Source organism: Mustela putorius, unplaced genomic scaffold (assembly GCF_011764305.1).
Source record: "Mustela putorius furo isolate JIRA1106 unplaced genomic scaffold, ASM1176430v1.1 tig00001618_pilon_pilon_pilon, whole genome shotgun sequence".
NCBI classification, from domain to species: domain Eukaryota; kingdom Metazoa; phylum Chordata; class Mammalia; order Carnivora; family Mustelidae; genus Mustela; species Mustela putorius.
Window position 1 is genome coordinate 466,008 of NW_025421819.1, and position 23,185 is coordinate 489,192.

The 23,185-nt window shown below is 55.7% G+C and overlaps 1 protein-coding gene across 11 annotated transcripts in view; it reads left to right on the forward strand.

Moving 5' to 3' along the window:
- Nucleotides 1–23,185, forward strand: part of MYT1L (myelin transcription factor 1 like) — a 390,355-nt gene that overhangs the window by 35,745 nt on the left and 331,425 nt on the right. For all 11 annotated transcript variants that reach the window (XM_013052872.2, XM_013052863.2, XM_013052871.2 and 8 more), the window contains exon 2: nucleotides 6,068–6,161. The gene's annotated coding sequence lies outside the window, so the exon portion shown is untranslated. The remainder of the gene's footprint in view (nucleotides 1–6,067; nucleotides 6,162–23,185) is intronic.

Sequence of the window (23,185 nt, forward strand, 5' to 3'; positions counted from 1 at the left end):
CAGGCTTTTTAAAGTCTCAGGAGATGCCTCAGTAGACGCTTGAAGACCATCTTCAGAAATACTGGAAGTGGTTGCAGGCACCGAGACATCATGTTACAGTCCTCCCCGAACCTGGGTGTGCACAGTCCAGTCCGAGGGGGACCCCTGGGTCGGAGCAGAGTGCACCTGCTCACCTGCCCTCTTGCAGGGAGTTCTCCAGAAACCCGCCGTGCCTCACCGAGCATGCGGGCTGCATCTGCTCGCGGGGCCTCGGGTCCGAGCTCCGCCCGCCTCTGCCTCATCAGAGCACCTTCCTTCTTGCTCCGTGATGCGTCCTTCCTGTCGCGCTCCTGGATGTTTAGGACAAGGGGCTGGTGTCTTCCTCTTGGCTTGGCGTCCTGCCTCTCCTGCCCCAGAGTCAGTTTCAACTCTCTCCGGGCGGAAGTGCCGGCTGGGTTAAATCTTCTAAATCATGGCCCTGGGGGGCTTCTGGTTTCTGCCGGCACATGTAGAGTCACCGCCTTATATCCTTCCTTGCCCTGCGTCCGGGACACTGTCGTCTGACCTCATAACGGGACTGAAACCCAAGTCACAAATCCCTGGTCTCACAGACGAGAGATAGATAAGCCACACCATGCTCTGCAGTGGAAACCTGGAAATAGGGCCCTTTTATCTCTGATTTTTGGTTATTCTCACTTCTCCCGCTGCTTCTGTGCCCGTCCCTGCTTTTGAGTTTTGCTTCTTTGAGTCTTCCTTAAAAATAGAAATTGTACGCAGCTGTATTTTTGGTTACCGGCTTTCCCTTCTCTTTCCAGACTGATTTTCGCGATGGCTCTGCAAGGTGAGTGGGGCGGGCGTGTCGTCGCCCCGTCACCCCGTTCTCCAGCCGGGAAGCCGGCTGGCTGGCGAGGGGCCGGCCGCGGGGAGTGGTGCAGGACCGCTTCAGACCCGGGTCTCTTTGGTGGATGCGAAACCTTCCCTTTGAGCCTGTTGTTCTCAACCCCGGCTTCCCATGAGGGTCACCTGGGAGTGCTTTAAAAATACTGATGCCTGGGCTCACCTCAGGCCAATTAAACCAGTCTCTGCAGGTGGATGTCGGCGTGTCGTAAACGCTCCCCAGGTGATTCTAACACGCGTCCTGCGCCGAGGGCTCTGCTGTTTTCTTCCTCCCCGTCGGAGAATGAGCGGAGGGAGCCGGCTGTGTGGATGGTGCCTGGACAGCTAAGAGAATCTTGATTTTTCAGCCCGGGTTCCTTGACTAGCCTTCCAGTCGGTGTGGACATATCGTGAGTAATGAAGCTTGAGTGGTTCCCTTCCTTCGGTGCGATCTCAACGCCCGCCTCAGCGTTGCCTTTCCTGGAAACGTAGTTTCTTAATCCCACGGCGGAATCAGTACCCTTAGTCGTGTGTTCGCGCCGGGGGATAAGGCCTATACGCCCTCGTCTTCCGGCAGAAGGCGGCTTTGGAGGTCAGCTACTCCAACGGCATTTAAACTCTAACAAAAACCCCCTTTAAAAAAAAAAAAAAAAGACGGCGATGAGGTACGAGCTTGGGCTCCGGGCTTCCCAGCGCCCTTCGGCCCCAGCTGGTCTCCCAGGCCATCTGTGCAGGCCGTGGCTGGGTGTGGCCTGGGGCTCTGGGGCCGTGCAGAGGCAGAGACTGTGGGAGGCAGGTCCCCCGAGGGGCTGGTTGGGCTGCCAGGGACCCCGGAGCGAGCAGGGTGCTCCACGTCCGCCCGGGCCCTGCCGCCTCTTTGCCTGCCCCTGTGCCGGGGCTTGCGACTGTGTGGCCAGCATCACGTGCTCACGGGGGATGTTGGGATGGGGGGTTGCCAAGCCGGCACCAGAACATAAAGACCTTGCCTCCCGCCGGGATCCCAACCCTGGCTCGGAGAGGTCTTCCCCGGGGAGCACACCTCCTCCTTCCACCTCCGGGGACCCTGTGGGCGGGGGTTAGGGAGGCGCTGTCTGTGCGGTGACGCAGGTGAGCCTGGGGTTTGGGGATTGCTGATCTGTAGGAGATTAATTGGACATCTGAATCTCATTCTTGCGCCCCTCAGACAGTACTAAGAAAGGCACATCATTTCTCAGATATCAAATGCTTTAAAATATCCATCCTGGGCTCAGCCCATTGGAGAGTTTTGTTCCGTTCCGCTCAGCTTCTGTTCCACTGGCTGTGCCCGCGAGGTCACGTTTCCCCTGCAGACCACCAGGCAGTGTCGCAAGAGGTCTGCTCCGGGCTCACAAGGAGATGCCGTCCAAGGTCACTCGGCGGTGAGCGGGCTGTTAGGGTCTTTTCTGTTGCTGCTACCGGTGTCGCCACGTGCTCATACGTTTGAAGTTGTTTTGCATTTACTTTCTGCAGCCCAGCCTTTCCACGAGGTGCATGTGGAAACTAGCTGCCTCGACCTCACTATCCTGGCCCGAAGGCAGAATAATAAGCGGGCGGCACATCACTTAGAAGGAAGAGAGGGGACTGCTCTGCTGCAGCCGCGCTGGGGGTGGGGGGTAATTTGCTCCTGGAAAAGACGCCGACAGACGTCTACATAGTAAGTTAGGTTTACAATAAACACAAAGAAGCAAACTTTCAGACTCCTGTGCCCAAACGCTGCAGCCTGCCGGCCAGCGGAAAACAGAACCTGCCTCATCCCCGCCATGCATGGGCCCCATCACGGTGCTGTCAACTCACTTTCATTTGAGAAGCCATGAACTGGAGGAGGTCCGGAGCCCAGCGCTCCAGAGGCCGACCTGGGTGTCTGACACTGTCCTCTAGCAGGAGTGTCCACTCTGAGCATTTATTTGCACTTGGCCCCAGTCAGATAAAAACTCAAAGTGTAGCTCGTTGTGAAAGGAACCTGATCAGTGAGACTGTGGACCAGCGCTGTCCAGTGGGGATGCGGCACGAGGCATAGCACGTGTCTGCGTTTTCCTGGTCCCGACACAGAGTAAGCCAATGAGCAGATGAGATTAGATTTCATATTTATCTAACCTCGATTATCACACTAATAGGTAATCAATATGCATTTGTTAATGCACTATTTTGTATCTGTTTTCATAGCACTCCCTGGTATTTTGCAGTTGTAACACGTCTCAGAAACCAGTCAGCCTCCAGCGCTCGGGAACCCCCATGGCTGGGGACAGCACAGGCTTAGGTGCGCAGAGAACATGTAACCTCTCTCTAAAGTCTCCCCGACATTTTGCTTTGTCTTGGTATATGGTGATTTTTTAAAAAGTGGCCTCTGATTTTATTGAGGGTTTAGCCTGGGGTCCAGGAGCACATGCTGAGGAATTAGGCTGTCCGTGTCCAAATCCAGCTGTGCGGTCCACAGACTCCGTGGTCTTCAGCCTCCAGGCTTTGTTTCTGTGACCTGCAGAATCCACGAAATCCACCTGCCTCGCTGCCAGGGCTAGGCACGACAGAGCATGTGCCATGTCTCTGTTTCTGTCTTTGCGAGCGTATCTTCCCTCCTTCAGAGAATGAACCGTAGTATAGATCTCAGGAAACGAAACCAAAGAAGCTATGTAAGCTACATCGATGTCTGTCTTGGGAAAGCTGCAGAAAGGCCCAAGCCAACACCCTGCTCTCTCCCCCTCCGGCCCAGCGCGCTCCGCCTGGTGGTCAGAGCCCACACGCGGCTCAGCCTGGCGTGTCAAAGCTGTTGCTGCTTTACTCCTGCCATTTCCGGGGAAAGCATCTGGCTTCTGCTCTGCTGAAAAGTGGTAAATTGATGCAGAAATAACTACAACTTTGTGTTTAAAAGATAATTATTAACTGGAATATCCACATGGATTTGAAGACCAGTTCCCTAACTTACAGATGACAAAAGCTTCACCCTCGAGGTCAAAGGGTTTAATGCGTTGTGCCCACTTTACAGACTAGAAACTCTTCGCAAAGCTTTGAAATTCTGCCTTTTTCTATCCACACGAATTAGATTATTCATATTTTTAGAGAGACTAAAAGAACAAGAAAGACAGGAACGGGCCGGGGCTTGCTTCTGCTTCTTCAGACTGGGTAGCTTTGAGCATGTGCACGGACTGTAAATCCAGCGTTTCCCATTGGAGCCAGGATGCTGGTTCTCAGGACCTTAAGGAAAAAATGGGAAAGATAAGGGATCAACTGTATTCGAGTCTAGTCATTTCTTCCCGACATTCCAAAGCCCAGCACCCTGTTTTGATACACTCGAAGTCGCGCGGACGTCTGTAGACCTACTGAGCCTTTTTAAAAAGAAGGCTGATCGACTAAGCACAGAGTAAAGCAGCGGCAGTTCCAGGTGTGAGGAATGCTTGTGTCCACACACGTATCCCCGTCTGTCCTTACGTGACCGCACGAGCATTAATTCCATTCATTGGCCACAAACTTCTCTAAGTGGGGTGGCAGGTAGAGAGAACTCAGCAATGTGGTGTCTGACACCGATCCGGTCCTCTCATGAGTCCCCTTCCCTCCATGCCCTTGGGATCATGCAGCCCTCCTCCGGCCCTGCACGGAACTATCCAGAGGAGGGAGAGAGACCGAGGCCCACCTGTGCCCTGGTTCCAGCCCCCAGAGCCAGCTCGTGTGCCCCTCAGCTGGCTAAGTCAGCATCCTGTTCAGCACGGGTGGCCTCGCCTGCCCTGCACCAGGGGCCATTTGGGACCACCAGAACATTTGCTTCTGACTCACACTAGGCAAGCATGCTCTGACCCCAGTAGAAACTAGAGTTAATGTCATTTTTGGTTATAAAGTAAGATCACAAGGCCTGAAATCCTCATAAGTAGCTTCTAATGGGTTCTTTGTTTTATTTTTCCCATTTATTAGAAATTGCCAGAAACTTGATATCTGTGTAAGTCCTTTTAAAACTGTGCGTGGTTCATTTGAGGTTGGGGGATGATCTAAAATGGTCTCCGCATTTAATAGCAAGGATGGTGTTCTGAAGACACCGGGAAACGTTTCTGCGTGTGAGCCAGGGCGGGGTCGCAAGGACTAAATGTCTCCTTCCGAGAGAGTGACCACCTCAGGACTGGTGTTTCAGTGGGTCTGGGACGTTGGAGGAAAGCGTGCAGACGTAGACAGAATTCTGGAGTCAGAAGGAGCGGGTCTTGCATCCTGGCTGTGTGTGTCTGCATCACAGGACATCTTGAACGAGTGCAAAACAGGAACAAGGTCTCGTGTCTCGGGAGTGAGATGAGACCGTGGGTCTCAGCCTGTAGCGCGGAGCCTGGCTCTCGCGGTCCGTCAGTAACAGCAGCGACCGCCCGCACTGCTCTTAGCACCCTCTGTGGTCTCGCTTCAGCCCTGGGAAGTGAGACCCTGGGCGGGCTGCGAAGACCCCGGGGGAGGGCATCCCAGGTAGAGGCACAGAATAGAAGCAAAGTTGAGAGTGTAGATTTTCATGTTTCATATTTCCTCCCACAGAACAGCTAAAATTGGAACGAGTATGGCTGGTGGTTAGAAAAAGTTGAATTAATGTTCCAGAGGAACTCTTCTCGCTTCCCTCCTGTGCCCCCACTTCTCTGAGTAAACCTAGAAAATAGGAAACGTCCAACTTCCTTCCTTCCTTCCTTCCCCAGGCGTCTTTCTTACTCGGTTTGTTTAGATCTTGGGCTTCCCCTGTAGAATTAGTCCTCAGGTGGCCTTGGGCAAGCAGCCTGGTTCCGAGGTTCTTACGTGACCCCTCCTGCTGCCATACTGAAAGCTGGCGCGCTCACCTTGCGGTCCAGAACCTTCTGTGCATGACTGTGTGATTCCCTGACGAGCCGGCGGTGTCCCGGGCCCCTGAGCTCGTCTTGGACTCCCCTCCCTTTGTTGGTGGTCTTTGTACAGAGGCCAAAGCCCTGAGGACTGACCCAAGTGTCACACACCTGACCCTGTTCTTTAATTTTTATTAAAGAGTGGACTTTCTATTTCAAAGGCACCACGGCTTTGAAGGCCGGAGCGGGGTCATGTAGCTCCAGGACGGTGCCGAGCTGCGCGGCAGTGCGTGTGACGCGTGTGTGCACAGCGTTCACTGGTTCAAGGAGAGCGGCCTCCGGGCGGGGACTTGTCTGTTCCCATCAGATCGCGAGACCATCTCGGCCCCACTAACCACGTCTCCTGTCCCCTCTTTGTGCAGAGACGCTCACACGGAGGCCGAGGACAAGGTGCACGCAGCAGCCGTCTGGACACCTGTGCGATCTGCGCCGATGTCTGAGGAGTCGTCGAGTGTGGTAGGTTCATGCACACACACGGGCCTGGCGCTCTTGCCGGCAAGGCGAGGAGTGTTACCTGAGAACAGGCATTTGGGATGTGCTGGGGCCCTGTGTTGAACTCGGTCCGTCGAGGCAAGGGCTGCTCTCTGCCAGTGTTTCTTACTGTTTTTGACATCGAGATGCTTCAGTTTTACCTTCTTGTTCAGTTGATGAAATACCACCAGTTAGAGGGGCACAGCCTTATCCTGATGAGAGCTTTGTGTGCGATCTAAGTGTCTCAGAAACAAGCCAAATTAAGCCGAGAGCATTAGCCAGAAAGCATATTTATATGTCAACAGTGCTTTTAAGTTCTTCATGTTTCATTCTTAATATTCGGGCGGTGCCTGAGGAGTTTGGGTGACTTCTGCTGGGGTCCTTCCCCGCGGGCCTCATGGTTTCTCTGCAGACTGGTGGTGGACGGAGCGCGCGAACAAGCCCGCCCGCGCCCGACGCGAGCTGGCGTTCCCTCGGTCTCCCAGAGGCAGCCCGTGGCCCACTCAGAATGTGCAGGGAAAGGTGAAAGTTTGGAAATGTGTCATTCTTGCGAGGCCACCCCCTTTCTTGCTGATGGACACACGGAGAGGCGTGTCGTCGCTAAGAGCGTCTCGCACGTGCCCCGCGCTCACTTCGTGTCGGCCGCCCTGTGTGGCTTCTGACTCGTCCTCCTGTGTCTTTGGGAAGGACCTGTCCGCGCCCCCTTGCGGACGTGATGACAACAGGGCTGAGGCGGGGGACGGTTGATCCAGAGGACACCCGTTTCCAATGACCCACCTAGGACTGCCGCATGCGGTAACCCTGTGGTGTCTTTTTTCCAAGGTCACACACCCAGACCACCATTCGAAACTCTTAGAAAATGTACCTTGAGACTCAATTTCATCAACTTTCACCCTCTTCTTGAGTAGTGCAACCTTGACTAGGGCATGCTGGAGAGCTCTGTCTGTGTCCTGTGCCACTGCAGACTGGTGGGTGGTCGAGTGCCACACACTCGACCTTTCCGAGCCTCTGCTTCCCTCCCGGTGATGAACGGGTAGGACGGAGAAGTGATAGTCTTGCCAACAAGACCAGATGAGTCCCCATCAGGACCGTCGGAAGTGAGCCCGTCGTTCGGACCTGGCGCTCTCCATTTGCGGCGCAGTGAATCCGTAATGGAGAATCACACATTTTCAAGGCCCCGCTCTAGTTTCCCTCACATTTTGGTGGCGACGTTACCAGGAACTGATGCTCTCAACGCCGTTCCTGCTGGCATCGAACTGCCGGGGAGCTAGAGAGAACTTTTAATTTTAGGTTTTGCTACATAATTAGTATTTGTCCATTGTACAGAATTAGATATTCTAATGAATATCTATATCTGTATTCCATATATAGATATAGCCGTGTCTACCTCATCAAGAGCCAAAACACTGAAAATACCAGAATTCGGTGATAACCATCATTAATATGTTGGTTCAAAATTTCTTGCAACTGTTTTCCTTGCACATATGATTTCCAATTAGGATGGATTATACTAGGGTTTTGTTCTTGACCCTTTTTTACTTCACGCATACACACGTCTTTCTGGATCGATAAGCACATTCTTGTAACACCATTTTCCATGGTACGTAGCATTCCGTTTATGGCTATGCTAAGTACATATAGATCCTTTCTTGTAATTTTGTCCGTTGGCTTTTTAAATTCTGTCTTATGAAAGAAGTTAATGGCTGATCCTGTAAACCTTGTACATTAACTGTCCCCTTGACGTAAGTTAGTGGTGTAACGACTAGCTCCGAGTGTACGTACATGTTAAGGCTTTTGAGAAGGAGAGAGCTGGTAACACCGTCCTCCACCCGTCCGTCCTGTCCGGTGACGGCGCTCCCTCTGCGACGGCACACACAGCTCAGACCCGTGTGGGAGCGCTCGGCCGTCCCACGTACAACTTGTATGAATCTGACTTGGGAAAAGGACGCGACTGAAACGAGATCTTGTTTCATATATAACCCAAATCCCAAGAGCTCATTTCCACATCCTACACTTTTGTTCTTTCGTTCCTGAATTAATTGGACACATGAAGTACCTACCGAGCGTGAGGCCCGAAGCCGGCGCTGCCGGCGTGTGGATGGCGGGATGGAGCCCTACTTCTGGGCAGGGCGATGGAATGCACACTCGCCCCGGGCACCGGACACCGTGTGAGAACCATGGTAACAAACTGCTTCAGAAAACAATCTGGGGGTGCCTGGGTGGCTCGGCCAGTTAAGCATCTGACTCTTAATCCCAGCTCAGGCCTCGATCTTGGGGTTGTGAGTTCAAGCCCCACATCGGGCTCCGTGCTGGCTGTGGAGCTTAAAATATACATGTAAATTACCTGAAATATGTGTATATATATGTAAGCTCACATGCGTATCCTCTCGAGCATATACACAATTTCAAATACATAATTATTTCTATGTGTGTGTGTATATACATATATATACATATAAAATTTCAGTGTGAACCGTTTAACACAGTGATGACCATGACCATGACCATTCATGAGCTGTAACCCTTGTTCCAAGATCCGCAGCCATGAGGGGAAGGTTGGGTCACGTTCGTTGTGCCGCGCCGCAGACGGTTCTGTACCAACCCTCCGTCCGCCCTGCCACCCCCGATGGGGAGCTTTTCCACCGCCGGCCTGACTACTGCAGAGACGGACAGCTTGCCGCTCCGCGAGGTGGTCCATCCCGCTGCGGGACTGCGCGCACGGTTGGAACGTGGTTCACAGCGTTCCCGAGGTGACACCAGGGACAACAGGCACCTGTAGTTCTCAGCTCTAGCGGCTGGACACACGCCGTGTAGCCGTCTAAGCGTCTGCTGTGGTGGGAGCTGTTCTAGCCGTTCCCACTTCGTATGACAGGATTTCACGTATTTGACGGTTGCTGTATTTTCCTGAGTATGCAGGTTAGAGGACTCACCATTTCCAAGGCAATGGGACTGTTACTCCTGTAAACCTGCTAAGTTTCCATAAAGCCCTAAATGTCGCCCTCAGTTCTTGACCCCATGGGCTAGCGGGGCAGAGTCGCCCCCGACCATGAAGACGGAGATGGCCCCCAGCTTAATACAGATGACCAAAGATTTCGTTAGAAAGGAAATAAAGGTCACTTGCCCCCACTCTTGGCGGTACAGACAGGAGGGTCTTGCTGCGGTGTGGTGTCTAGTGTCAGAGGTGGGCTGCCCTGGCAATGGGACAGCCCCGGGGCCCGTCCCACAGCTGCCCCTTCCCGCAAGCTACTTAGTCCGCGTCGCCCGCTCGTCCGGAAACGAGGGATGCGGAAACCTCTGCAGAGGCTGCGGCCCCACGCGTGCAGGTCAGCGGCGCGGGCCAGGGCCTGGGCCTCGTCCGGGCAGCTCGGGCGCCTCCGAGCGCGGCTGTGTCCGAAGAGCTCGGCCCGCCGCAGGGTGTGGTCAGGCCGGAGGACGCTCCGCGCGGACGGCACGAGCTGACCGAGCCGCAGCCCGGCCTCAAGGCGGGAAATCACGCCCCTTCTGCGGGGAGACAGCGGGCGCCGCCCAGGTCACGCGCAGGGTCCGTCCGACGGGCAGGGCCGGGCTGCGAGGCCACAGCGGCCCCGACGGCCGCGGCCGCCCCTGCGCGTCTTGGACACACGGACCCGGAGCCCCACCGCGCCGAGGAGCGCAAGGTCAGCACGGACAGAGCGCGCCGGCCGGTGCCGGTGCCCGCGGCGCAGACGGCGGAACCCGGGCCGCGCGGGGGTTCGCGGAAACGGCCCGACGCGACGTCACCGAGCCTGGGCGTCACGTGAGGACGAGCAGGTTCCAAGACCGAGCGCCGCCGAGTCCGCGGCCGTGTCTGACGCTCGCGGACAGCGTCCCGCGTGGTTTTCCGCAGTGTCCGGCGGCGCGTCCGCCGCTTCCACGTCCTCCTTCCCGATCCGTTTCCACGAATTCCTGGATCCTTTGTCCCACGGATGCGCGACGCCACCACGTTGGATGCGCGACGCCCACGTCGGATGCGCGACTTTACCATGTCGGATCCATGACGTCATCACGGCGGATGCGTGACGTCACCACGTCGGATGCGTGACGCCACACGTCGGATGTGTGACTTTACCATGTCGGATACATGACGTCATCACGGCGGATGTGTGACGCCACCACGGCGGATACGTGACGTCACCACGTCGAGGCTTTTGTCATCTACCTCACTCCGCCCCAGACCGCGGGACAGCGCCAGCCGCCCGCCCCCACCGTTCACGCCGTCTCATCAGCAGGGGTGACAAAAATGTCGCTGTCCGGTGTCCCGTGTCTGGCAGTGTGAGGACAGACGTCAGACCCGCGTACATACGTTGGCAGAAGGGACGCCGAACAGAGGCGCCCGCCCGGCCGGAGAGGAACGGGCCGCGGGGAGGTGCGGCCAGCGGCGGGCGGGAGAGGGCGGGTCTGCGCAGGCGCCTCCCTTCCTCCCTCCCTTCCCCCTCCTCCTCCCCCTCCGCCTCCCTCCTGCTTCTTGGGTGTGGAGCGACAGGACGCGGACAGGGCACTCCGAGCCGGGCAGGGGAGGAGGCAGCGCTTTGTCCGTCCTGCAGGCCGAGGTCCAGCGCAAGGACTCAGTGTCCACCGTCCTCACCCGCGAGCCTGGGGCACAGGGACTGTCCTGTGCCGCTGGGCCTCGTGGACCCCGTCCCGTGCCGCTGGGCCTCGTGGACCCCGTCCCGTGCCGCTGGACCTCGTGGACCCCGTCCCGTGCCGCTGGGCCTCGTGGACCCCGTCCCGTGCCGCTGGGCCTCGTGGACCCCGTCCCGTGCCGCTGGGCCTCGTGGACCCCGTCCCGTGCCGCTGGGCCTCGTGGACCCCGTCCCGTGCCGCTGGGCCTCGTGGACCCCGTCCCGTGCCGCTGGGCCTCGTGGACCCCGTCCCGTGCCGCTGGGCCTCGTGGACCCCGTCCCGTGCCGCTGGGCCTCGTGGACCCCGTCCCGTGCCACTGGGTCTCGTGGACCCTGTCCCGTGCCGCTAGGCCGGAAGCCTGTCGGACGCGGCTGTCGCACCCTAGACAGCCCCGTGCGGCCGAGACCGCTGCGGGGGTCCCGTCTCGTACCGGGGGGTCGTCTGCAAGCGGTCGGGGTGAAGGACGGCGGTGGTCGGTGGTGCCGGCTCCGGTGACGGCGAGGTCACAGCGACGCAGGGGCGGGGGCGGGGGCCGAGGTCGCCTGGAGGGCTTGCGTCCCGGAGCCGGGAAAGGGGCGTCGTGGGGCGTCGGAGCAGACTGGGGGCGTCGTGTGGTGCGGGAGCGACGGGGCCGTGCGCTGACCGGGCGCGAGCAGGCGGGCTCCGGCGTCAGGACGGCCCGCGGCGGCCGCGGCTCCCCGGTTCCCTCCAACGTGCTCCGTCGTCCTCGTGTCTCTGTCACGAAGCGCGAAACCGCGCACGCGGCGGGCAGCGCGGTCCACGCGACGGGAGGTCGGGACCGCACACATCCGGGTTCAACCCCGACCGCCCGCGCCGTCGCCGGCATCACCCGCACCGCGTCCCGGAGCCGGAGTGACGTCACCGCGTCGCTGGAAAGACGTCGGGTCCGGGACGCCCGGGGCGCGTGCGGTGCTGGGCGCCGGGGTCGCGGGACGAGCGAGTCGTCGAGCGTCGCGTCGGGGGCTCCCGGCGACCTCCGCGGACGCACCGGACGGGACACCGACGGACGGACGGGAGGTCGGCGCCCGGGAGCGTTCCGAGACCAGAAGACGCGCTGCCGGCGGCTCCCGCAGGACGGTGTAGACACGGCGGCTGCGCGGCCGGCCGCGGGACACGGGGGTGCCGGCGCGTCGGTTCCCACGTGGTTCCAGTTGCCCCGGTGAGCCGAGCCGGCGCGCGGGCGGTCGCAGGCCTTCCGGAGGACCGACGCGGCCTCGCTGTCCGGCCGGCAGGCAGCGGCGCCCGCTCCGCCCCGTCCCCGGGGACTGAATGTCCTGCTCTCCCCGGGACAGCACGGGTGACGGGTCCGCACAGGCAGGGCTGCTGGGGCCACTGCGCGTCCTTCCACCTGGCCGTCGTCCGTCGGCCTCCGTGAGCCCCGCGCGCCCCGCGAACGCCCGCGAGCGCTTGTGGCCCGTGCGCGCGCGGCGGGACCCGTGTGTCCTGCGCTGGGAAGCTGCCCTAGGGCAGCGGCTATGGGAAAGACCCTCGATTTTACACACAAACACACTTCGGAATTCATAGTTAACGTTCGGATTTTAAAATCAAAGACATTGATTTAATAATGAGTGACTTTTCTGTGACGAGCACCTTTGCATACATTTCTAAAGCTGTTCAAAGAAATGATCTAAAAATGGGCTTTTCAACTTGCTAGGAATAGGTTATGTTTTTTTTCCTTCAAAGGATAGTTGAATCAATTGGACAGTTTGGCTACGACACTGACCATACCTTGAGCATTTTCATGTTTCTTTTTCTTCTTTCTGCACCGCTCTGTTCCCCATGTCCCGTGAGCCCGAACTCCTAGCGGTCCTCGAACAGGAACCGTGTTGGGGGTGGGACAACGGTCTGTGAAGGCGCCCACTTCTGCTGGTGAACAGGGTAAAGGTTCCCGACACGGGAACGTGCGCGTGGATTAAATAGCTGCGACTTAATAGGGAGAAAAGAAACCGTCCCGCAGAGGGGAAACACGGGGGATGGGAGACACAGATAGCGTCGTTTGCACACACCGCGGGGAGGATGAGATTCCGGGTGTGCTCACTCCCACTGCGCCTTCACCAGCTTCTCCGTGGCTCGTTGGCTCATGGTGGGATGCGGAGCAGGATGGTGCCAGGATGACCACGGGGTACAGAAACCAGCAACACAAAAACCACTGGTGCCGTGTCCTTGTTCCTTGGTGTCCTCCAGTTGCCTGGTCTTACGTTGGTGAGATCCTCTTCCTGTATTTGGAAAGGACTTTTTACATCAATGGGCACAGCTGCAAAACCCCCAAAACTGCCTGATTTGTATCCTCTTAAGTTACATAATTCTGGTTAGAGGAACAGAGAACCCTCAGCCACCGACAACCTATGCTTTACCTAAACTAGGGTGGTACGGGCTTCGTTAGTCCTCAGTCTGTCACAGTGGATGTGATTAGCCGGTGTCCGTGGGGTTGGGGCTCTGTCCCCCAGGAAGCTGCCATGAGGACATGGCACAGTGTGTGCCTTGCTTAAGATCATGGTCCCTGTGGCTTATTGGCACAATGGTTGAATTTTCCTAACTTCACGTACACACAAACCTTGATGAATAGAAATGCTCATTAGCTTCCCTAGACCCTGAGCACCTCTGTCGAGTCAGACACTGCTGTGTGGAAGGCACAGGTCTTCGGGTGCCCAGACTCCTCCAACAGACAGATGAGTGAAACACTCCCTGTGCTGAGCTGCAGCGGGGACACCAGGGGCCAGGTGGAGGGGAGATCAGCAGGGGAGGGTGCAATCCGTGCATTCAAGAATGGACTGGGAGCAAGTAGGGGTGTTCCAAGGCAGAGGAGGGGCGGGGACTTCCTCGCTACTGGGGAACGAGTGCGGCGGTGTGGAGGACATGTGGCGTGGCAGGCGTGGCAGGCGGGCCTGTGGCTCGGAAGGGCATCATCACATCCCAAATCGCTTTGCATTTATCTGGCACGCAGCAGAGAGGGGCGTTCGGTGCACAAGTAGAGGATATTCAAGATACACTTGAAATGAGGAGGAGAGAGTGGATCACAGCGACAAGGTGGGGGAGGCCTCCCGGAGCGCATTTGTGTTTCTGTGATGCCAGAATGCTACAGCATGAAGCACGGTGGTCAGTGTCCGAGCTCACACCTGGTGGCTCTGCAGCCTGAGGCAAGCGACCCACCCACCGCGGGCTTTGTTGTTCTCATCCAAAGAGCTGGACACGTGTCCCTAGTGCCCAGCGATGCTTGGAGCATCACACGAGTGGAAAATCAGCACCTAGGACCAGAGACAGCCCACAGTGTTGAAGCCACAGAATGCAGAACAGAATTGAAAGAAATTGACTGTATTCTCTTTAGGTCAGATCAACCCTTCGAGATGAAATTACTGCACAATACGGCTCCGTCTGCTTGGTTTTCTCAAGCAGAGTCAGCTTCACATCTCTGCTGTAAGAGGCGTGTGCACACAAGGCTTGCACGTGTGCACACTACACATACACATGAGCACACACAGTCCACACATGCACATCTACATGTGTCTGCGAGTGCGTGTGTGCATGTGCACGCACATGTGACTTAAACACACACAGGTGTGTGTGCAATTCACACATGCATGTGGATGTGCATAAACTTCACATGTCCACACACGCTCGTGTACACACACATGTGTTCATTGTGTGTACAAGTGTGCTATACAGCGTGCACATGAATGTGTTCCACGTGATCATATGAACACTCAAGAACACGTGTGTGTTGTGTGTGTGCATGTGGCGTATGCGTGCGTGCACACACAATACATGTTCATGTGTGCACGTGCACATGTGTGTTATGGATCTAGGTGTGCACATGTATATACATCACATGCGTGTGTTTTCTCGTGCATATACACACGTACATGTGCGTGTTCACATGTACACACACGTGTACAGATACATAGCACATATCACACACACACACGCAAAACTTTTGGTTCCCTTTGCAAACATAGGTCCCCAGCAGAACCCCAGTCACCCCTCCGGCACAGCTCAAAGGTACACACACAGCTTTGCCCGCCCTGCATTGCACCCCAGACAGTGTGCCCCCATGCCAGAGCCCCTGCCTGTGGCTCCCTTGCAGTGCCCCCTCCGGCTCCTGCTAGCACCCTGACCTTGCTGTTGCATGACCATCAGCTGTGCTGGTTTGGCCCTTCGCAGCACAGAGCAGGGTCACGGCGCTCCACGTGCAGTCCCAGGGGTTGATGGGACGACCCCAGACCCAGTCTAGGGCTCTGGCATGACTGCTGGTGAGCACCCTGGGCGGGGCTCTCACACCGGAAGGCGTGTCCGTTCTGTCTCGGAACCACACGCTCAGAGCTCCTCCGGCGTTCCGGTGACCATCCGTGTAAGGAGCCCGTTCACTGTGCCAGTGACGCTGCTAGGACGTGCCTGCCGTACTGCGGGTGCGCAGCCAGCGCTCCTACAAGCGTTTGCTTGAAAAAACGCCTTAATCCCACTAGACCTTTCCAGACTCAGAAATTACTTTAGAAAAAAGCCCAAATCTCCCAGCACATGAACACTCACAATCTGGGATTACTGAAAATAGAAGTTTAGGGTTTTCACATTCAAAGAATAATTAAGAATGTCCCTTTCCCTGATTATCCTAAAATTTTTTGGAAGAGACTTTCCTTGATGTTATAAATCAATCACATTTGAACAATCTGAACGCATGAGTCTCCCTCTTCTCTCCTGCCTCCCCTTTCTTTCCGTACGCATGTATGACACATTTATCAGTCCTCTACATGCATTTCATCATCATTTGGTTTGTGTCCTGAGAGGTCGTGTTATTGCATTTTTTTCTTTTAACGAGAAGACAAAAGATTTAAAATTCCAAGAGAAGACGGATACTAATTTCTGCCCACAGTAATGTCCTTGTGGGCAGGCAGAAAGCAGTGCTTATACGTGACTCCGTCACCCGAGGTTCCCAGGGCAAGAGCAGTGACGTCTTTCCTGGCGTGTTTTCTTCTTATGGCCCGGTTCCTCTGCAATGATCCCTCAAACTTGCAGCAAACTAGAGCTCGTGGCTTCTGCTCCTGCTTCTGCTGTTTGGGCTGCCGTGAGCTCGGAGGGCCTGTGGGACAGTGTGTGTGCTGTGGGCCGACCACGGCCTGTCTCCCACCAGAGACCGGCTCTGGGACCGATGTGCCGGGAAAAAGCCCGAATCCTAGAAGGACTACTTTCTGGGGAGATGGAAACCTCTACAGATAAAAAAATCCAGTCTTTCTGACAAGATAGATTCAAAAAGCTACAAAAAAAATCACCCCAAATCCTGTAGGAATATAACAGGCTTGGGAAGGTCTCTCCCTTTGCACACACACGCCCTCCCTGGCCCGGCTTCTGTTTCTCGGTCGCCACCCTCACGCGTCTTTCGATCCTTACACAAACCCCTTCTTAGTTTGCTCCTTTCCCTTAGAGCTGAGGTTTCCTGAGCAACCCGACGTTTTTAACTTCATGTTCCTGGAGAAGGCCGTGGGGTGAGGACGGGCAGGAAGGTCGGGGCCTGGTGTCCCCAGGAAGAGCGGCTAGAGATTCTGGGACGGGGAGAGAGAGAGGGGATGGCGCCCCGGCGAAGGCGCAGCTAGCAGCGCGGGGCGTCGAACATGCGGACGCGGAAGCATGTGGCCGGGGAAAGGGAAGAGCATGCCCGAGGGAGCGGTCCGCCAGGTGGGCGTGAGGCACTGCCTGGGTGGCCTAAATGGTGAGAGCCGGGAGGAGGGCAGGACCCGCCGAGTTCAGCCTGGGCCCCGCACACCACAGAGGCGGAAGGGCAGGAAGCACGAGTTGTGAAGAGGCTCTTGGGTTTGCCCTCGGAAAGGTCTCGAACTTCAGTACCTCCCTGTGAGGACAGCCACCGTGGACCCACCCAGTTACCAAATACGACCGCATGGCCTCCCAGAATTAGGAGGTTGACACCTTTACCTCCAAATGTGAGTGTTTGGAGGTAGGGCCTTTAGAAGGTCATTAAGTTCATGAGATCAAGAGTGGGTGCTCCTCTAGGGCCTGTGTCTTCGCGAGAAGAGGATCCCCCGTGGTTGCTCTCTCTGCGCTTGGAAGAAAGACCAAGTGAGGCCCAGGCAGAAGCAGTGATCTCCAGGCCAGGTGCACGGGTCTCACCAGAAGCCAGAGGCGGCTGCACCTCACTCCCAGACGTCCAGCCTCTGGGCTGGTGAGAAAATAAGTCTGTGTTGTTGCATCTGCGCAGTCCGTGGTGTCTTGCTATGGCAGTGGATCCCACGGATACGACAACTTCACAAGTGCCACAGCTCAGGAAAGAGGTGGTCGTGGACCGCTGCTAGCTTCTCCAGAGCAGATTAAGACAATTCCTCCTCTGAAGATCTACAGTGATGAGAAGCGTGAATTCCTAAATATTCCTAATAATATTATGTGACATTCATGCACTGATTTTTTTTTAAAGTGGTCTGGGGAGCACATTGATTAATCAAATTCTCATTTACCGTCATTGCGAACGTGTGTAAAACTTGTTTTACAAATGCAGGACGCTTTCTCTTATTAACCAGAATAAGTAAGTCAAGAGTGCCCGGGGCATGTCCGTCCTCGAGTAGGTATTCTTGGTCTGTATTGTTACGTGTTTGGGGTTCACCAAAGTTCTAATTTAAAAATCCACATTCTAAGTACTGCGTTCACTTGTGACCTGACCAGAATGTAGAAGCAAAATAAAACAAAAAACGGTTCCCGTTAATCCCTTGTTATGTGTCAGAACTCTTCACACGGCATATATTGCATTGGTGGTGACTATGTGCAAGCCCACACACACGTGGACACACACAGAAGCACACACACAGCATATACCCAAGCATACACACAGGTACACATATAAGCGCGCACACACACACACAGGCACATACACAAGCACACACAGGCACATACGCAGGTGTGCACATAAGCACATGCAGGTGCATACACAAACACACACACAGGTGCACACACAGGCACATAAACAGGTGGACACACAAGGCCACGCACATGTGCATTCACAGGAGCACATGCACAGGTACACACAGGCATGTACAGAAGCACACACGTAGGTGCACACAGGTATGTGTAGGTGTACACACAAGCACATGCAGGTGCATGTACACAAGCACAGGTGCACACAGGCATGTACACAAGCACACTCAAGTGCACATGGGTACATTCAAGCGTACATACAAGCACACAGGCATGCGCACAGGTGCACGCACAGGGACATACAAACACACACACAGGCACGGGATCTCAAGGGCGGGAAGGCTTCTGTCCAGGCTCCTCCCTATCCTGCCGTGTCTGCATCACTCTCACCGTGCACGGGAAGGGGAGAGATGACCACAGAGTGCAAGGCGGTGGTGCGGTGTTCATATATTCCGACATAATAAAAACAGTTCAGTGACCAGGAGGAAAGAAAAATGAATTAGGGCAAGCTTCAGCAAATTTTAAAAAGAGGACAGTCATATTAATACATCCCCTGCGTGCCGTCTCTGCACCTTTGAGCTGGCCAGCAGGTACCTGGTGATGTGCTGTGATTGAACTCGGCCAGACTTCAGGGTATCCAGAAACCAGGCTCTGTTTTCTTCATTAACTGCTTTTGCTTCATTGTATATTGTCCATAATGTTCTTTTATTGCTCTTTTATCCCTAAAGAACACCTGTGCACCGTGAGGGCCAGTTAGGGAGACGGGTCGTAGTCTTCCTCTGCTTGTTTGTCACCATTTTGGGGCCAACCTCGTGTGTGAAGGATGTATGTTTTAAGTGCCGGGGTTTTCCCTTTCTGTGCATTCCAGCCTGTACCCGGCATGGAGCGAGGACTCAGAAATGTTCACCAACGGGCATGAGTCAGTGTATGTGGGAATATCGGGTACCATGTCAGTAACTGTGGAATTTGATGAGGCAGATGTGGGCAGCTCTCGGTCATTGCTGTCTGTGCATGCAGATTTCCAACACGGATACGTGTGTGTCTACACATGATTCCCGATATTACACTGATACGTGTACAGACGTGATTCCTGAAGGTCAACAGAATGCGTGCACCGACGGGATCCCGATGTTAGACGGAAGGTGCGGGGAGACGGGATCCCGATGTTAGACGGAAAGCTGTGAGTGTCCCTGGAGGGACTGATATGGCCTGTGAGACTGGCAGGAGTGAGAGATCATTCCAGCTGGGAGAATCTGAGGACAAATTCACACAAATGGTCCAGCTGAGGTTCCGCCCTCTGGGCTGGAGGAAGGACCTTGAGGCTCAAGGGGCTGCCGAGGGTTGGAGCGTGCCAGGAGCCACAGCCTCGTTCTGTTCGCCAGGACGCAGGGGCGGAAAGGAAGGAGCGAGCTGACGGTGTGCAGGTCAGCGGGCTGAGAGCGCAGGGCTCCTGGCGAAGCCGGGGGACGAGTCACTGTGAACAGCGCCGGGGGCCGGAGGTTATTGAGGAGAGGTGCCACATGGTGGTGATTGGCTTTGCCAGGGTCAGTCTGTCGGATCTCCACTCAGCTCACGCGGCAGCAGCATCTAGAGATCATACAACAGGGAGAGACAGGACAGAAGGACAGGACAGCAACAGAAGGGACCCGCGCCTGCATGGGCAGAAAGCGCACGTGCCCATGAGCACAGGCGGTGTCCGCGACTGCTCAGAGACCGGAAGAGTGTCCTGTTTTGTAGGAGAGGGAGGAGGAGGAGACACGCCGCAGGCTTGCCCCCCAGAGCCTGGTCCACCACCCAGGCCCCCACTTCCGAAGCGTGCAGAGCCGGGATTCCCCTTCAGAAGAATCCACGGCCACTTGGTGCCCGTGTAACATTCAAGTGCTGGCCACGTTTCTGGAAGTTCTTTCTCATCGTATTTTCTAAAATAATAGGTCTAAAATAACTGATTTGGAGGCTTTTCTTTAAAGAAAAAAAGAAAATCTCTTTGTTCAACTACAGATAGTTTTAGAAACCCTGAATGACGATCCTTGGGGGGGAGATCACACGGCTGGGCACGGCGGAGCTAGGGCAGGTCACCGAGCCGTGTGTCCCCACGGCCATGAGAGACCACACCGCGAGGATGGCTCACCCGCCTCTCCTGAGCTTCCGCACGACGCGCGGTGACAGAGCAGCGGCCTGCCCTGGGGCCAACCAAGCGGGAGCTCCTCCAAGTGCGTTGCCGTTTGTCTTGTGCGTGGTTTATTTGGTTTCTTTTCCTCTTCCCTACAGATTTATCTTCATAATTATCTTGTACTTAAGCTAATAATTAAGTGAGTGTGAATCCCCTAAACATATAATGCTTGATTTTGTGGCCGAGGGATTCTTACCCTGTTGTGAATGGAAGCCAGCCCGAGATCACCCGTTGCCATGGGTTGTTTCCGAGGCCGACGCATGTCAGTAAGAGAAGACGGTTGCGCAGCGGAAACCAGTGAACAAGGGACCTCCTCTCTGGGGTCTCCGGCACGGCTTCCCAGGTGAACTTGCCTGCCATCCGTTTCCAGTCCAGAATTTCTTATTCACCATAATGGCTCCTAAACCTTTTTTTCGAATTGTCTAGTGTTAGGAATAACCACTGATTTTTGTTATACATCTGGCTGTTTTTTCAAGGTAAGAAATTCATGGACAATTTTCATAGGCTCTAAATGTAGAAAGCTGGGCTTTAAGATAGCATTTTCTGCTCGGATCAGAGGTGTCCCCACCCGCTCCCCTGGCCCCTTCTCCCTGTCTGCTGCGGCCCGCGCACAGGCTCACGGCTCCCCATTCCCGGCCGGTGCCGCGGAGCACCCTTCACCTCGCCTTGCTGGCTCTTCGCGCCGAAGTGGATGAGAATGAAATGTCTGCATTTTGGAGGTGTACTTTTTTCCCTACTTTGATCATGACCTTTCCTTCCTAGTTAGAAATGATAGAAAAATTGATTATTTGGAGTTCGGAAAATAAAATGCTTCCATCCAAAGTAGGCATATACATGAATCAAATGTATAAGGCTTTTGGGAAATTGAAAAATGACCTCATTTTAACTCTGTATTTTATAAATCTATTTCTAACGATTTGGAATTCCCAGCATGATCCCCCAAATCTCACTCTTTATTAATATTAACTACACGGACTAAATCTTAAATGAACTTTCAGGTCCTGCATTCAGAGCACATGTTGGACTCCTGGGCTTCCCGGGGAGTGTGTGATGTGGAGGTCCAGGGACTCCCAGAGCCTCGGGCCTCGTCCTCCCCTTGTCCTGGATTCTTGCTGTAAGGTGGGCTCTGCCTACCATCCCCTCCCCCGTCTTCAGCTGAATTTCAGTCCCTCTCTGTAGCTTCTGGAGCAGCAGACGCCCTAGTTACCCCTTCCCAGGACGCTCCTGGGTGCCGGCTGGACTCCCGAGCCCAGCGTAGCCCACACCTGTGGGGCTGCGTCTCCTCTTTCCGCCGGTCTGTGCAGACCACAGGATTGCCTTGGTCTCACTGTGCCCTTCCTGGAGGTGCCTTTACAGAACACTGGTGCCTTTCTCTGGGGAGGCTCTTCTCTCCCTAGCCAGCTCCTGCTCACAAGATGGTCCTGCTACACCTGCCTCTTGCAGGGCTTCCAGTTTTCCTCCTCAAACAGCATGTGAGGCAGGCGCTTTGCGTCATTCATGTGGGTTCAAACCCCGTCTGCTCTCTGCCTGTTCCGAGGCCTTGGGAGTTCACTTGACCTCTCTGAGTTTCAATTCCCCGTCTTGAATGATGGAAATCACAAAGTGTCTGAGGGCCGCGCACCTGCGCTCGGTGAGGGCGGCCGTGGGAGGGAGCAGCCGCCGGGAGAGTGTCGTGGGTGTTGCTCCCAAATTCACGTTTCATCGAACTGCCCCCGGGCAGCAGCCGTCCCTGGGCGGTTACCGGTCCTGACACCTGTCCTTCGCTGCCTTTCTTGGTTCACAGCGTCCTCACCCCCTTGAGTCACTCTGCTTCGCCGTGGGTAGGACGACGTCTTTCCTGTCCTTGCGGCACTGTCCCCAGCGATGGTCCTGGTCCCTCCTTCTTGGGATCCCACTCTGTCTGCACCGCCCTGACGGTCACGGAGGGCTCCGCCGCAGGAACCCGCAGAGGCAGGGCCGTAGTTCAGTGTCCGACCTCTTGCCTGCCCCACTCCCCAGTGCCTTGAGTGTGGCGCCGTTGGGGCTTCCAGACGTAGCTCAGCAAAGCCTGGTGGGGTCCTCTCTGCCCAGTTGGCTTGAAGCTTGAGGTCTTATCGTGTGAAACCACCTGGAGCTCCCAGTGGAGATGCTTTTGGCTTCCTGTTGTATCCGGGGCTGTGGAATATTCCCGTGGACAGAGGTGCTATAGTTTAGAAAAAGCACAGACGGTGAAACCAAGTAGATGTGAGTGTCAAGCCTTGCTCTACCACGTGTTAACTCTGTGGGCTCTGTGACTTCACAGAGAATCCCTTTATTCATCACGGAATGGGCACAGCATCAGTGCATCTCCTTGAGCTGTGGAGGTGATTATAGGCCCCTCTTGGAGCGCTCCTGCGGACGCCCCTGGGCGGCAAGGCTGTGGAGGGCGGTGCAGAGAGCGTGATGCTCCCAGCGAGCCCCAGCGAGCCCGAGCCAGGAGCTGTGCCCACACATCCAATGCCCCCAGAGCCGACCCTCATGTGAGCCCTCCCACACCTGCGTGTGAACCATCCCAGGGCACCGACAGAAAAGCTCCTTCAACCCTTCACCCCCTCTGCCGTGGCCCCACTGCCACGGTCGAGAGCTGAGTGCGTCGCGCTCTACGCACCATGAGCGGCCCCTCCTGTCTTCGCCGGCATCCGATGCCTCCCACGCCCTGTGAGACGCGCGGCCCTACAGTCAGTGCCTCGCAGAGAAGGAAGCCGCACTGTGGCCGGTGGGTCCACTCTTGGTCCTTCAGCCACACGGGGCACTCTGGAAGCACGAGCTCCCTCAGATGCTGCTCCTCATCCACGGGATCAGGAGTCACGTGGGGCCCGTCGGGCGCCTCGAGGCAAAACCACTGAGGCCTCACAGACCCTGCTGTGCACCTGTGATGACCTGTTCCGTAGTGACCAGCACCGGATGCGTTTCTTGAGCCCAAGGACCTTGTAATGCACCCACATAACAAAAGCTCCTGCACGTTGAATTCTCTGCCAGACAAAGCGCTCAGTGCTTCCCCTCCATAATCTCATTTCCCACTAATGGGAATTTTAAAAGTTAGAAGCCATTGTCTCATTTTAAAATAAAAAAAATTAGTTGAGAGAACAGGGATTTGAGCCCCAGTCTGCCTGCCTCCCCAGTTCATGCTTTTATTTTCTCTTTGTCTCATCTCTGTCTCCTGTAGCATTTGGTCTGGTATCTTGCGCGCCAGAAAGGGCTAAAAACACAATGGGGCCGTTTATCTGGGTCCACTGGGCTTTGCCGCGTG